At 42.7% G+C, this 11,920-nt stretch overlaps 1 protein-coding gene across 2 annotated transcripts in view; it reads right to left on the reverse strand.

Annotated features, from left to right (window-relative positions):
• The window catches only part of ches1 (checkpoint suppressor 1), a 94,553-nt gene extending 83,656 nt beyond the window's left edge, over window positions 1-10,897 (reverse strand). For both annotated transcript variants that reach the window (XR_003598372.1, XM_028039586.1), the window contains exon 1: window positions 10,476-10,897. The gene's annotated coding sequence lies outside the window, so the exon portion shown is untranslated. The remainder of the gene's footprint in view (window positions 1-10,475) is intronic.
• Between the last annotated feature and the right edge of the window lie 1,023 nt (window positions 10,898-11,920).

Here is an 11,920-nt window from a genome sequence, read left to right on the forward strand (position 1 = left end):
CTGTGGAGACAGCCCCGCATAATCTCTTCTTCCAATTTCATTCACTTCCCACATTTGATTGTTGGCGAGTCCCATGATGAGGAGGGCAGCAAAGGTCAGGACAGTTGCAGAAGAAGGGCAATAAGGTGATGGAGCTTTAAGCTACGTAGCGCTGGTGAGCCCGTTTCAGACAGAAGTCTCAGGAGCCTGCAGTAACACTATGTCAACAAAGGAATCTGTCTAAATTTCCCATGTGTCTACAGCGTCTTGCAAAAACAGACGTACCCTCTTATGTTTTTTGTGACGTTACCGGCACAAAAGTCAATATTTTTCACTGGGATTTTAATTGATAGAACATAAAGTATGGGCAATTATGAAGTAGAGCAACACGGTTTTTAAATATGTTGTCAAAAAACTGAAGTTCGCTGTGTGTCCCCTACAATTGCACATTGTTGAACCAATTTTCTCTATCATTCTTCTGTTAAGATGTCTCGAGCTCAGAGTGGATGAAGAGCATCTGAGAAGAGCAACTTTCAAGCCTTCCCGCAGATTCTTATTTAGATTTAAGTCTACTTTTGACTTTGCCATTTTTACATGAATTTGCACTGATCTTAGCCACGTAAGTTCTGGATCTTTGTCCTGCTAGAAGGTGAACCTCCGCCCCAGTCCCAAGTCTCCTACAGCCTTTCCTTTTAGGACTGCTATCAATGTCCCCATCAATAGTAGTATGGGAAAAGTATCCCATAGTATGGATGTTTCCACCACCATGTTTCACCAAGGGGATGGTGTCCACCATGGGGAGGGGTAATCATCTGGCCAGAGCACCTTCTTCTTCCATGCTTCCCCTCCAAACGGGATGCCTAACTGAATTTTTTCAACAACGGCCCTCTCCTTGCCACTCTTTCACATGATAAAGATGTTTTCTAATGATAGATTCACCCTAATGGGCAGTGGATCTCTGCAGCTCTTCCAGAGCTCTCCTGGTTGCTTCTGTGACTATTGCTCTTCGTGCCTAATCTTTGAGTGTAGGTGGACAGCAAAGTCTTGGTAGGTCTGTTTCCAGATGATGGACTGAACAATGCTTTTTAAGACTTTCAAAGCTTGAAGTATGGTTTTATTACTTAACCCTGCTTCATAACGGACCTATCTGCTGTGTTCCTTGGTTTTAAGGAAGCCGTTTGTTGCCTAACATTCTCCAATGCCAACACAGAAGAGGTTGGCAAAGTTTGGTACTCTATTTTATGGTCCGGGACAATTGAGAGAGCTTTTCCATTGCCAGTAGGAATTTCACCAGGCAAGTGGGGATAAACTCAACCGCATAACGTAGTGTGATACTAGTGCAATGACAAACATGATGCACTAGTGTGTCTTGCGTTTTCTGTGCCCCAATAAATGGACTGTGTGACGCCACTAGCTCTACCCTAACCGTACCATTGTCCCATGAACCTACAACTGAAGGGAGCACAGGAATGGTACAGCAAAAGTTGATTGTATGGATCAACCTTTGCCGTTAATCCATACGTTATAAAATGTTTTGTCCATTTTTATAAGGGAAACGAACAAAATAGTATACCAACTCATGCCATACTGCCCCGCTCAGTAGCAAAATATACCTCTAAGACCTTAACAGAACAGCTACATTTATACAGGGATGCCATTGCATACAAATTGACTTTTTTTTTACTATTTAGATCTATTATATCGTGGATCATGGATCCTTTCCATTCCACTTCACCATTACGCACTACTTTGTTTTGGTCCATCACTTAAAATCTCAAGAAGACACATTAGAGACTTTTTGGTTGCAGCGTGGCAAAATGTAGGAGTTCAAGATATCATTTCATCAAGCCACCATCTAAACATACAAAAGGTCCAAGCATGAACAACAGTTGGGGAATTATTTTTCTTCCAGGCAAGAAGAACTGAGAATTGAGCCATTTTTTACCATATAAAAATAATTTCTAAAGGGACTTGTGTTCTCCCCATGCAACTCTGCATGCCAACACACACTCGCAATGTCTTTGGCTGCATCCAGTCATGACATCACCGCAGCCAGCCAGAGAGAAAGGGAGAGTCATCGAGAGCCAAGCTGATGTCATCCCATTCACTCAGTGTCAATTACGTAATCAGAGGGGGTCCAATGGCTGCAGGACAGGCCAGCTGCTGCGTGCGTCTCTGTGACTGCGTGAAGGGCAGAGAGACAGAACTGCAGCCTCGTGTGCGAGAGGAGACATGAAATGTGGCGCGCTGATGACATCATGGGTGGATGTGAGGGCATGGGCGGTGGTGGGGGGCGTATAGACACAAAGCTCTGCAAACAGCAGTTATGCAACTCGAAAAGGACAAGAAAAGGCCTTTTTAGCCCCGTCTCTATCCGTATGCCGTGTGTGTGTGTGTCTTTGATGACATTCTATAGCACTTTTACTTCAGGCGGAGAACGCATTAAATTCACACAAGCACTCGAGCATATTTAGCTGAAATGCAAACTGAAATCTAAACACACACACACACACGCTCGCTCTCACTCTCACTCCCCCCCTCCTTATAAACACAGCTTCCTAAGGACAGGAAATCCTTCCACCCACGTTCCTGAGTTGCGTGGCAACCGGAGCAGCGTCACAGTGTGCATGCCTCCACCGCTGAAAACACACAAACAAGCCGACAGAGACCCACATACACATACAAAAGCATACACATCCAAAGCACAACTCCTTGAACTGTGCGCCTCTGAAAGCGCCAAAAGAGACAGCAGATAAGTGAGCTAACGCAGCGCAGGCGGATACTCGCCGCAGCTGCCCCCTAATTCGTCGGCCGTGGATTTAGACCAAACATGACATCAGTCCTCGCAAAACAGAAAGCACTTCCCCCCCCATTTATAAGCTCTATTTTTGTTCCTGCTGACGTCTTTTTCTGCATGAGGCTGAAAATGTGTGCATGTGTCATTGCGGGCTTACGCTTGTGTACTTGTGTAACGCGAAGGATACGACGGAGAGGCGCTAACCGAGTAGCTTCCCTTCAACGCGTGCGTTTCAATCCAGAACAACACCCAACTGAAGACAATGGAGGATGCACTGATCCACCTTTTTCACTTCCGATACTGATACCTAAAATAAAGCATGTGCTGATACCGATTCGATATACAACAGCAGCGCTGGATTGACTTGTACCATTTATTTCTTTAAACACAGACATACATGTATTGAGCTACAAACTTATTTTACAACTCTGCAACGCTACAGCACACTTAAATACACCAATAGCCTCACAAGCCTTGTCAAACATGTAAAAACATTAATTTTTTCAATCAGTGCATTTAGGAGCATAACAATAAGCTTCAACTATTCCTACTAACAGTGCACCAAAAAAAAGTGTTTATTCTTTTGCTGCTCCTGGAGAAACTAAAGAAAAGATGCTTGCAACTTTGCCAACAGTCTTATGTAACTGGAGTAGATGACTTTTGGGTAGTTCGATAAACTAAATGATATTACTACACCACATTATATTTCATCTCTGCAACATAGTAAAATACAAACTGACAGAACAGCTTAAAGTAGTGGACGAAGCTTCACAAACAGCTGAATCACGGATCTCATAAATTAAACAAATTCCCTGTACAGCTGCCATGATTCATTGATGTAATTGAATCTAATAATAGTCAACTGCAATAAACAGTTCACATCAAGACTTTAGGCTGACACAGTGGGTTTTTTTTTTTATAGCTTCAACGTTTTATGTCTCAAATAATTTGTAAGCAAAAGTTTTCCTCAAGATTGCAGAGCAAAGACGTCCAAAGGTTGGCCCTTGAGACGGTTTTACACGGCCCCCCAAGCTTCACTCAAGAATGGTTGAAATTTGACTTGCTGGCACATTGAATATAATTTTTGTAATTTTCTTAGGGTATCATTTTCCTCTGACAAACTAAAATGTAAGTTGTTTGGTACAACACAAAATCTTTGACTCCAATTAGCTACTTTCCACTATCTTTCCATAAAAAGTAGTCCTTTTATTTAAAAAAGGTAAGACTCTTTTTATGTTTTTGATGTACACTGGTTTACAAATCCCCTTTAACATGAAATCAACTACATTATTACAGTAAAATATAGCTTTTTTCTTTCACAGAATTATTTTATGTGCTTTAAAATGGAAAAAAAAAGTTTTAGCTGTGGAACAAATGTACTTTAAACTGAGAATTGTGGCCAACATAGCAGAAAGTTTGGACACCACTGGCTAAAAGCGTCCCCTCCCTGCAGTTGTAATACTGAGTGTGTGTGTGTGTGTGTGTGTGTGTGTGTGTGTGCGTTCCTTTAAGTCAGCAGAGTTTGGCTCCAGTCATCCACCGTCTCCGTCTATGTCAACGTTTCCAAGCAAACATGGAGGATGCAGCGTCTGACCCTCCCAGGTTCTCAGAGCTGTAAAAGGCCAAAGTGATCTGAAGTGTGAAAGTATTTCTGTAGTTAGGAGACTTTAAAGTCTAAATGGTTCAACAGCTGAAGAAATGGACCCAGGGTCTGCCGAAGAGCCCGACAAAAAACAAACAAACCAATACAAACGCACACTTCCCAGTTTACTTTTTTGTTGAAGCTGCTAAAGGCATTCTGAGGTTGGGGAACTTGTCCTTGAGCTACTTTGTCCCACTTTTCACAGAAGAATGACTATTAAACCGCCTGTGTGTTGTGAATTAGTGCAAATTACCCTTACTTTACCCATTTTAATCAGTAGAGAATGTTGTTTGGAGGGGAAAATTATCATTTTTAATAACTAATGAATCAAAGAGTGAGAAAACAGATTGTGGTAACCCCAGTTCCAAGACATTACTGGCCAGTTAAAAAAAACAACAACTTTGCCATAGGACAGCAACTAACAGACAAATCAACACAATAGCTAGGTTGCCTGTTTTGTACTAATTTGGAAATATTGTATTTAATGTATGCCCTGCGACAGACTGGCGACCTGTCCAGGGTGACCCCGCCTCTCGCCCAGAACATTAGCTGGAGATAGACACCAGCAGCCCTCCTGACCCCTCTATGGGACAACGGTGTTAGAAAATGGATGGATGGATGTATTTAATGTAATCAGGAAATATTCATGTGACTTGTAGTTTTGATCTAAACTGGGTCTGTTGTAATACAGTGTCACATGTAAATAGAAGACCAGTCCAGGTCTGCCTCTTTTCCTAAAGATCGACACCAATAGTGGATGGATACATGTAAACAGAACCACCTGGTGAAAAAAACAGAGCTGCATTAATGCATTCTGTTAACAAAACCCTTCAGATTAAACAGGTAGTACGTACATTTCTGACTTTTCATACGTCCCACCCACATTTGCCTATGCGTGGATAAATTCCTCCCCATGTAAACCAGAATCATGAGGGAAATCCCCCCACGATTCTGAAAGCTGAATTTTAGGCCACAAAGCTTCCGTCCTAACCGCTATATCCTTCCCCTATATTTAGACGCACACCGACCTTTTTACCACCAACTCAATGCGTGGCGATAAAGAAATGTCTCTCTCTCTTTCCCTGGCTGTAACACAGTCTTCCTGCTGTGCCTATGCTCAGGTTGATGTGAACAGCAGCCCAGATAAAACTGACTTTTTTTTTCCCCCTTCAGGTTGGCTTTGGCTGCAGTGCTATGAACCCTGACTCCGTCCTACATGCCTCTGAGGATTCTTGCAGATGAAAAGCATTCTGTTAAACCCTCCTTCCTCTCGGCTGATGCCAAATAGTTCTGGTCACTGCTACCTTTGGGAAGAATTAGTTTTACACCTTGATATAAAGTATGCACGGTAGAAGATGAACATTAGCACAATAATTAGCCAGGTACTTGCTAATCTATTAAAGAGCTAAAAAAATAATAAGCTTCGAGCTCCAATGACACCGGCATAAACTGTTCTGTGAGATCCAACCAAACTATATCATAAGCTCTACTTCCCAGTTTATATTTATCTGACCTTCTTCCTCCTGCTCGCCTTTTTCTGCTTGTTTGTTTGCAGTGTACTGGTCAGGAGGTGTGTACAAACAGAAGGCTTCTTCTCAGCACACAAGCAAAGCAAATACTTGGCGGCGCTAAGGAGAAGCGTGCTGAATTTGACAAGCCGTTTATTGGCTTGGAAAGGCTTCTTGAATGTTGCGTTTACAACCTCCTATTAGGATCCAAGGAGAGCACTTTTAAATGCTCAAAAACTCAGCAACAGCCAGTTAGGCTGTCAGTGTACAGCGTTAGCGTTCTGATTCACCTAATTAAATGAGCAGAGTTATGTTTTCCAGGCACACAGTGCCAATTTATATCATGATCGAGAAACTACGTTACCTTCAGATGTTATAAAAATGACTTAAAAAGAAACGTCACCTTGTAATAACGCCTTGTAATTGGCCTTCTGTCTCATTAAGAAGCTCCGTATCTTTCTGAAACTGTGCTCTCAGGAAGTCAGCACATCACATTTTTACCAGCATTTCACCGATGAGCTAAGCAGATGTGCAGTTCCACCAGGTGCTTGCTAATTGCTGCTGGCTAGTCTGAAGGAGCTGAGTGGGCAATTCGAAGGGGAAGGGCTGCTCTATGAGGTGGAAGTTCGGAAACTGCCGCTCAGAGGAGTTTCATCCTTGAAGGCGGAGCTATGTCCACCTAGACGTTTTGCACAGCTGAATGGTTGCCATGGAGATTAAAGGATTTCTCAAACATACATGAAAGAATCACAGCAACACTCCAGGTGTGTTTCTGATGTGAGAATAACATCATAAAATGATGTAAAGCTAAAAAACTGTTAATTTTACATAATACTGAGCCCTTTAAAGTGCAACATTATATAAAGTTTTGGTTGCAATGTGACAAAATATACATTGTTTTGCAATTTTCATAAGGAAAATCCCTTAAGCAATATAAAAACACTCAATTATTTATGTATTGTAGGTATATAGCAGATTTCTGTGACCATAAGCCAACTTAAAACAGGTTAAATAGGTAAAGCTATCTGTCAGTTTACTTAATTAGAAATAAACTTTTTGAGCTCTTTGATTCAGTGGAAATTATACCGTTGTCAGTGGAAGTGACCTACTTTGCTGAGACACAAGTGCCACACTGTTACTACTGGCATGTGTTAATCTTTGTGTAGAAAGTCTGCAAGATATGCGGAACTAAATGCAACATCTGAAGGCCAGCGGTTGAATTTGACGTTTCTGAATCAGTCAGATATGTCTTTCTTGTATGTCCACCAAAGATTCACGGCGAGGTTTCTGCATAGTGAACATCAGAGTTAACAGAGAGTGTGTCTGTACCATTGCAATGCCAACGCACAAGAAATTTGGGGCAGGCTAGTGAAGCCTTGATGCAAACACCTTGATAAAGAGTTTAGAGATTGAAATTCTCACAATGCAAAAAAAATATATAGGAGAAAGAAAAGTGAGGAAAACAGTCACTTGTTTTCTTAATCAAGCAGTCTTGATGACCATCTATGTAGTTCCTGATTATTGGAACAAGAGATTCTACCACAATGTAGTGCATTCGGGACAAATTCAGTTAGTCATTGATCGACATTCTGAATATCAAACCCTACTGTTCTGTCTTTTCCATAGAAGTAAAACAAACTATCAATTTCATAAACAGAGAACAAATTCAAAGGTCATCCTCCCTCTTAACAAGACAACAGTTGTTGAGGTGGGCAATGAGTCTCTTGGCTTTAAAACGTCTTGGCAATATAGTCGTTGAATTTGAGTTTTAGTGGCAACTTCTTCAAATGCATTGCTGCTAATACAAGTCGGCTGTATTGCCCTCAATAACCCAGTGGACCCTCTGTGGGGAGGCCACATAAGATCTTGTCGACCAGGTGAAGTGGGTGTTAACCATACATAGACAGAAGACCATTGGTCACAGTTTGGATAAGTCACTTTAAACAGAAATCTCAATGGACAAAACGATACTTAGGAATATTGGCAATGTTTCCGTCATTTCCTTAAACTCAAGAATTACCCCAAAGCAATTGGTCACATTGACGGATGTAATAAATGAGCATACAGGCCAGTGCTGTCTTCATAAAGATATACTCAAATTTTCAGATCACCTTAAAAACAGCTTTTTGTCGATTGAAAATAATTTTAAATCTGTAAAATTGTGTTTTCAAACAACTCCTCTGATGCGGCAAAGTTGCCTCCTCTGATGATATAAAATATGACATACTCGTATTAGAAAGGTTAGAAAATGTATTTTGAATGCAGTTATTATTAAAAATTAAAGAGAGTTCCAATTGATATCGGCATGTCAAAACTTCATAAAAAATTGGTAGCTAGAAATCGGCCAAAAATCTGATCGATGCATCTCTAGTACCTAGTTACGGCCAAATAAAGGTACTTGAAATGATCGCTACTACTGCGAGTATAAATCAATTCAAATGAACTAAATTTTTGTTTTTTTCTGGAACTATACCCAAATATAAACGTACCTGCTCAGCGCTCCCTACCTGCCTGCTGCTCCGTAAAAATAGGACCGGCTTGTAACAAATGCCACCTTCCCATGCGAGACACACAACGCACGTTGTCCTCTTTTCACAGAGTAAATACACTCCATCATCCCCCAACAATTTAAGAGGTCAGGATATTTTTATCAGTTTTGCTGATAAGGTAATGTTTAGTGGAACGTTTACCTTTCAGAACTAAATGTACCATGGCCCCGGCTGCACGCTTTCACCTGACATTGCGTTTTAGACTCAACCGCCATATGGCCAGCAGCCACAGCTGACCAAATCTCAGCGGTGGGCGATGATTGTGCAGCTCCCAGGCAGGCCCCCCAGCAGATCAAGAAATATTAAAAAACAAAACAAATTAAAAGAAGAAAAAAAAAAAACACAGCCATTTTGGGACGTTTACGTCGAATAAACCATGAGCCGGCGGTCAGAGGAAACCGTCTCGACGCTCGTATTCAAAACACAGACGATTCAATTCATTCACACATGAATTATGGATCCATTATGGACTGTTTGAGCCGGGGTTCAGGGAATCAGTCAAACAGCTGTACTGAGAGCACTAACCCACTGTTCCATCCAAACCAATTATCTGTGTGTAGGGGTGGAGTCTGAGCTCAATATTCAATTTACACGATTCAATTTCACACAAGAGGCTCTCGCTGTAAAACTGCTGGCGTCGAACAACCGGAACGGCCGAACAAAATAAAAAAAATAAAAGAAAGAAACATGGAGGCGCCCAGGCTGCCTGTCTGAGAAAGTGATAAAGGATAAAGAAGGGCTAACTGAACACTTCGCCATAGGGGGGGCGTCCATTGAGAGACAGGGAAGACGGTGAGCGCAGCCGTGGGGGGTCAATATGTGAATGAACGTTTGCCATAGAGGTGAATTATGAATGAGCGACACTCTGAGCACTCCTGGAGAGAGCATCTCTCCTCCTGCCTCCTCTTTTTTTCCTCCCTTTTTCTTCCACCCTAAAAATCCCCATCGTCCTTGCTTTCCATCCACCTCGTCGTCTGCATGCCGGCTCCTTGTCGTCCAGGCTGCCTGAGTAGATGACCAAACACCCCCCTAGACACACACACACACACCACCACCTATTCTCTTACATATTTACACAGCCTCAGCTGGACGCATGCACGCTCACATGGCGGCAGGAGGATAATATGAGAGCAAACAGTGCTGCACGTGTAAAGGCAGATGCATTAAAGTGAAAAGGCTTTGGGGCATACACACACACACACACATTTCTCCCAGCTGTTCTCCTGGCTCCAGAGCTGGTGTGTGTGTGTGTGTGTGTGTGTAATTCAGTGTGCTGCTGCTCAGCCTGTGCCACGCTCTCTCCTCTGTTGCTGTGCGTCTGATCAGATCTGCCTCCTCTCAACCTGTTTGCCGTATATGGCACAGAAACACGCAGACAGATACATAGTATCTCACACACACACACACACACACCGACTGGAGCTGCTACTACTTATCGAGCCTCTCTCAGGAAAAAAAAAAAAAGATTTCCCTGAGCTGGGGTTTTTTTTTTTCTGAAAGTGTGCACTGGCTTGTGGGAGAAAAAGTCCACACTTAGATGCAAACACATGGTGAGAGAGAGAGATTTTAAAGGGAGGGTAAAAGTGGACTCTGCTTTACTGTTGCTCAACTTAAAGTAACATACCAGAGAAGTGTGTGATTGTGTGTGTGTGTGTGTCTTGGAATGGGATCAGGCTGTTCCCTAAAAAGTAGCCACTCCTTTTGATCCCTTCACTCCAGTTTACAGTGGCCACTTCCAGCTCACTTTGGCACCCTTTTCCTTCACGCGTGTAAAGGGAAAACAACCTCCACGACTAACTCGCGCTAACGTAAACCGACGCTGCGCGCGCGCACACTCACTCACTCACACACACACACACACACACACACACACACGCACAAGCGCGCACAACACGAACCCACCACACTTTTCCTTCCAAGTGCGGAGCCACGCAGCACATGCCAGCGACACACACCTTCAGAACAGCTACACACGGCCATGAAAAGCCCAATGGAGTCACCTTAAAATCCTTGCGAGTTCCAGGTGAACCCCTTCCCCACTCTTCTTTCTCCTCTGTCAAGACTTCTCCCTCTCTCTCTCGCTCTCTCTCTTCCTTCCTCTCCTCCTTTCCGTCCGTCCGGCAGTCCGTCCTTCTTCTCGCTCTTCTCGGTTCGTTTGTCTCCCCCCAATTTTTTCCTCCTCGGTTCGAGGTCACTTCCCGGCGTTGTTCCCGAGCCCCTCCATGTTCCGCCCCGCTAGTCGTCTCGAGCACCGAGCGAGCGAGCGAGCGCGCACGCGCACACAAAGCAGACACGCGAGAGCCGCTGCCGCGTTCCTCCGGTCTGCCTGTGTTTATCCCTCTCTCCTCTGCCGGAGAGCAGCTAGGCTTGCCTGTATGTGTGTGGATGTGCGTGGATGTGTTCCTGGGCTCTGCCTGCCTGCCTGCCTTGCCCCGCCAGCGGCTGAGGACTTCCCCCGGAGGCCGCCCTGGGTCCTAAAGAGTGTTGAGTTCACTGAAAGAATGCCGTTGTATACAGAAAGCTTTAGCCAAAGATCGTCTATTGTTTGTCCAAAACCGATTTAAACATGATGGGAATGTTAGCTGTGCCGTGTAAAGAGACATCCAATCAAATATTTAGTCTCTTGTTCGCTGTCTAACATTGAATCGGACAGGACTACGGCGGCGTATTAGGGCCGTATTAGATACGAAAAGAAAATAGTACATTTCCACCCAAAAAGTCTCAGAAATTTTCTAGAAAAAAACTTTTTGGAAATTCCTCAGTTTAAAAGTTTGAAATGTGGTTTAAAAAAATTAAGAAGTTTTGAGATTAGCCATGTCGATTTTCTAGAGAAAAGTAGGAGATTTCTGAGTTGGAAAAGTTGAACATTTGCTAGAAAAACTCAGAAAGTTTTCAATTAATCTCAGGAGATTTCTAGAAAACTTTTTTTGGACATGTCTGAGTTTCAAAATTAAAAATTTGTCCACTGGCTCATTATCATAAAATACTTCAATTTTAGTGTCCTCAGACCACAGAGCACATTGTCAACATCCAGGTCTTTGTCCCTGGAAAGTGTGGCAGGTCGTTTTACTGCTTTGGAATAATGACTCCTGTTTTGCTGAGTGGCATTTCAGTCCATATGAGTACAGGTTTCCTTGAGGATTATCACACTCACTCAGGCTTTTTGCTTTTCTTATCTCATCCATTACTCTGGTATTTAACAAAATAATAATAATAAAAAGACTGTTATTAATAATAGTAAGTTTTTTTTTTTTTACCTGAAACAGGTAAAAGGTATCAAAAAGAGTTGTTTTTTCATATGACCCAATGTCATAATGTTTTTCTGATACCAAATTCTGACTTCCGCGTGCGATCTAATTGTATTTCCAACTTTTCATTTGACCTTCTTGGCCTTTGTTATCCTGTCAAATACGTCAGGCTGAGTTAAGAAGAGCCTCAGTTAGTA

Source organism: Xiphophorus couchianus, chromosome 15, assembly GCF_001444195.1.
Source record: "Xiphophorus couchianus chromosome 15, X_couchianus-1.0, whole genome shotgun sequence".
Taxonomy (NCBI): Eukaryota; Metazoa; Chordata; class Actinopteri; order Cyprinodontiformes; family Poeciliidae; genus Xiphophorus; species Xiphophorus couchianus.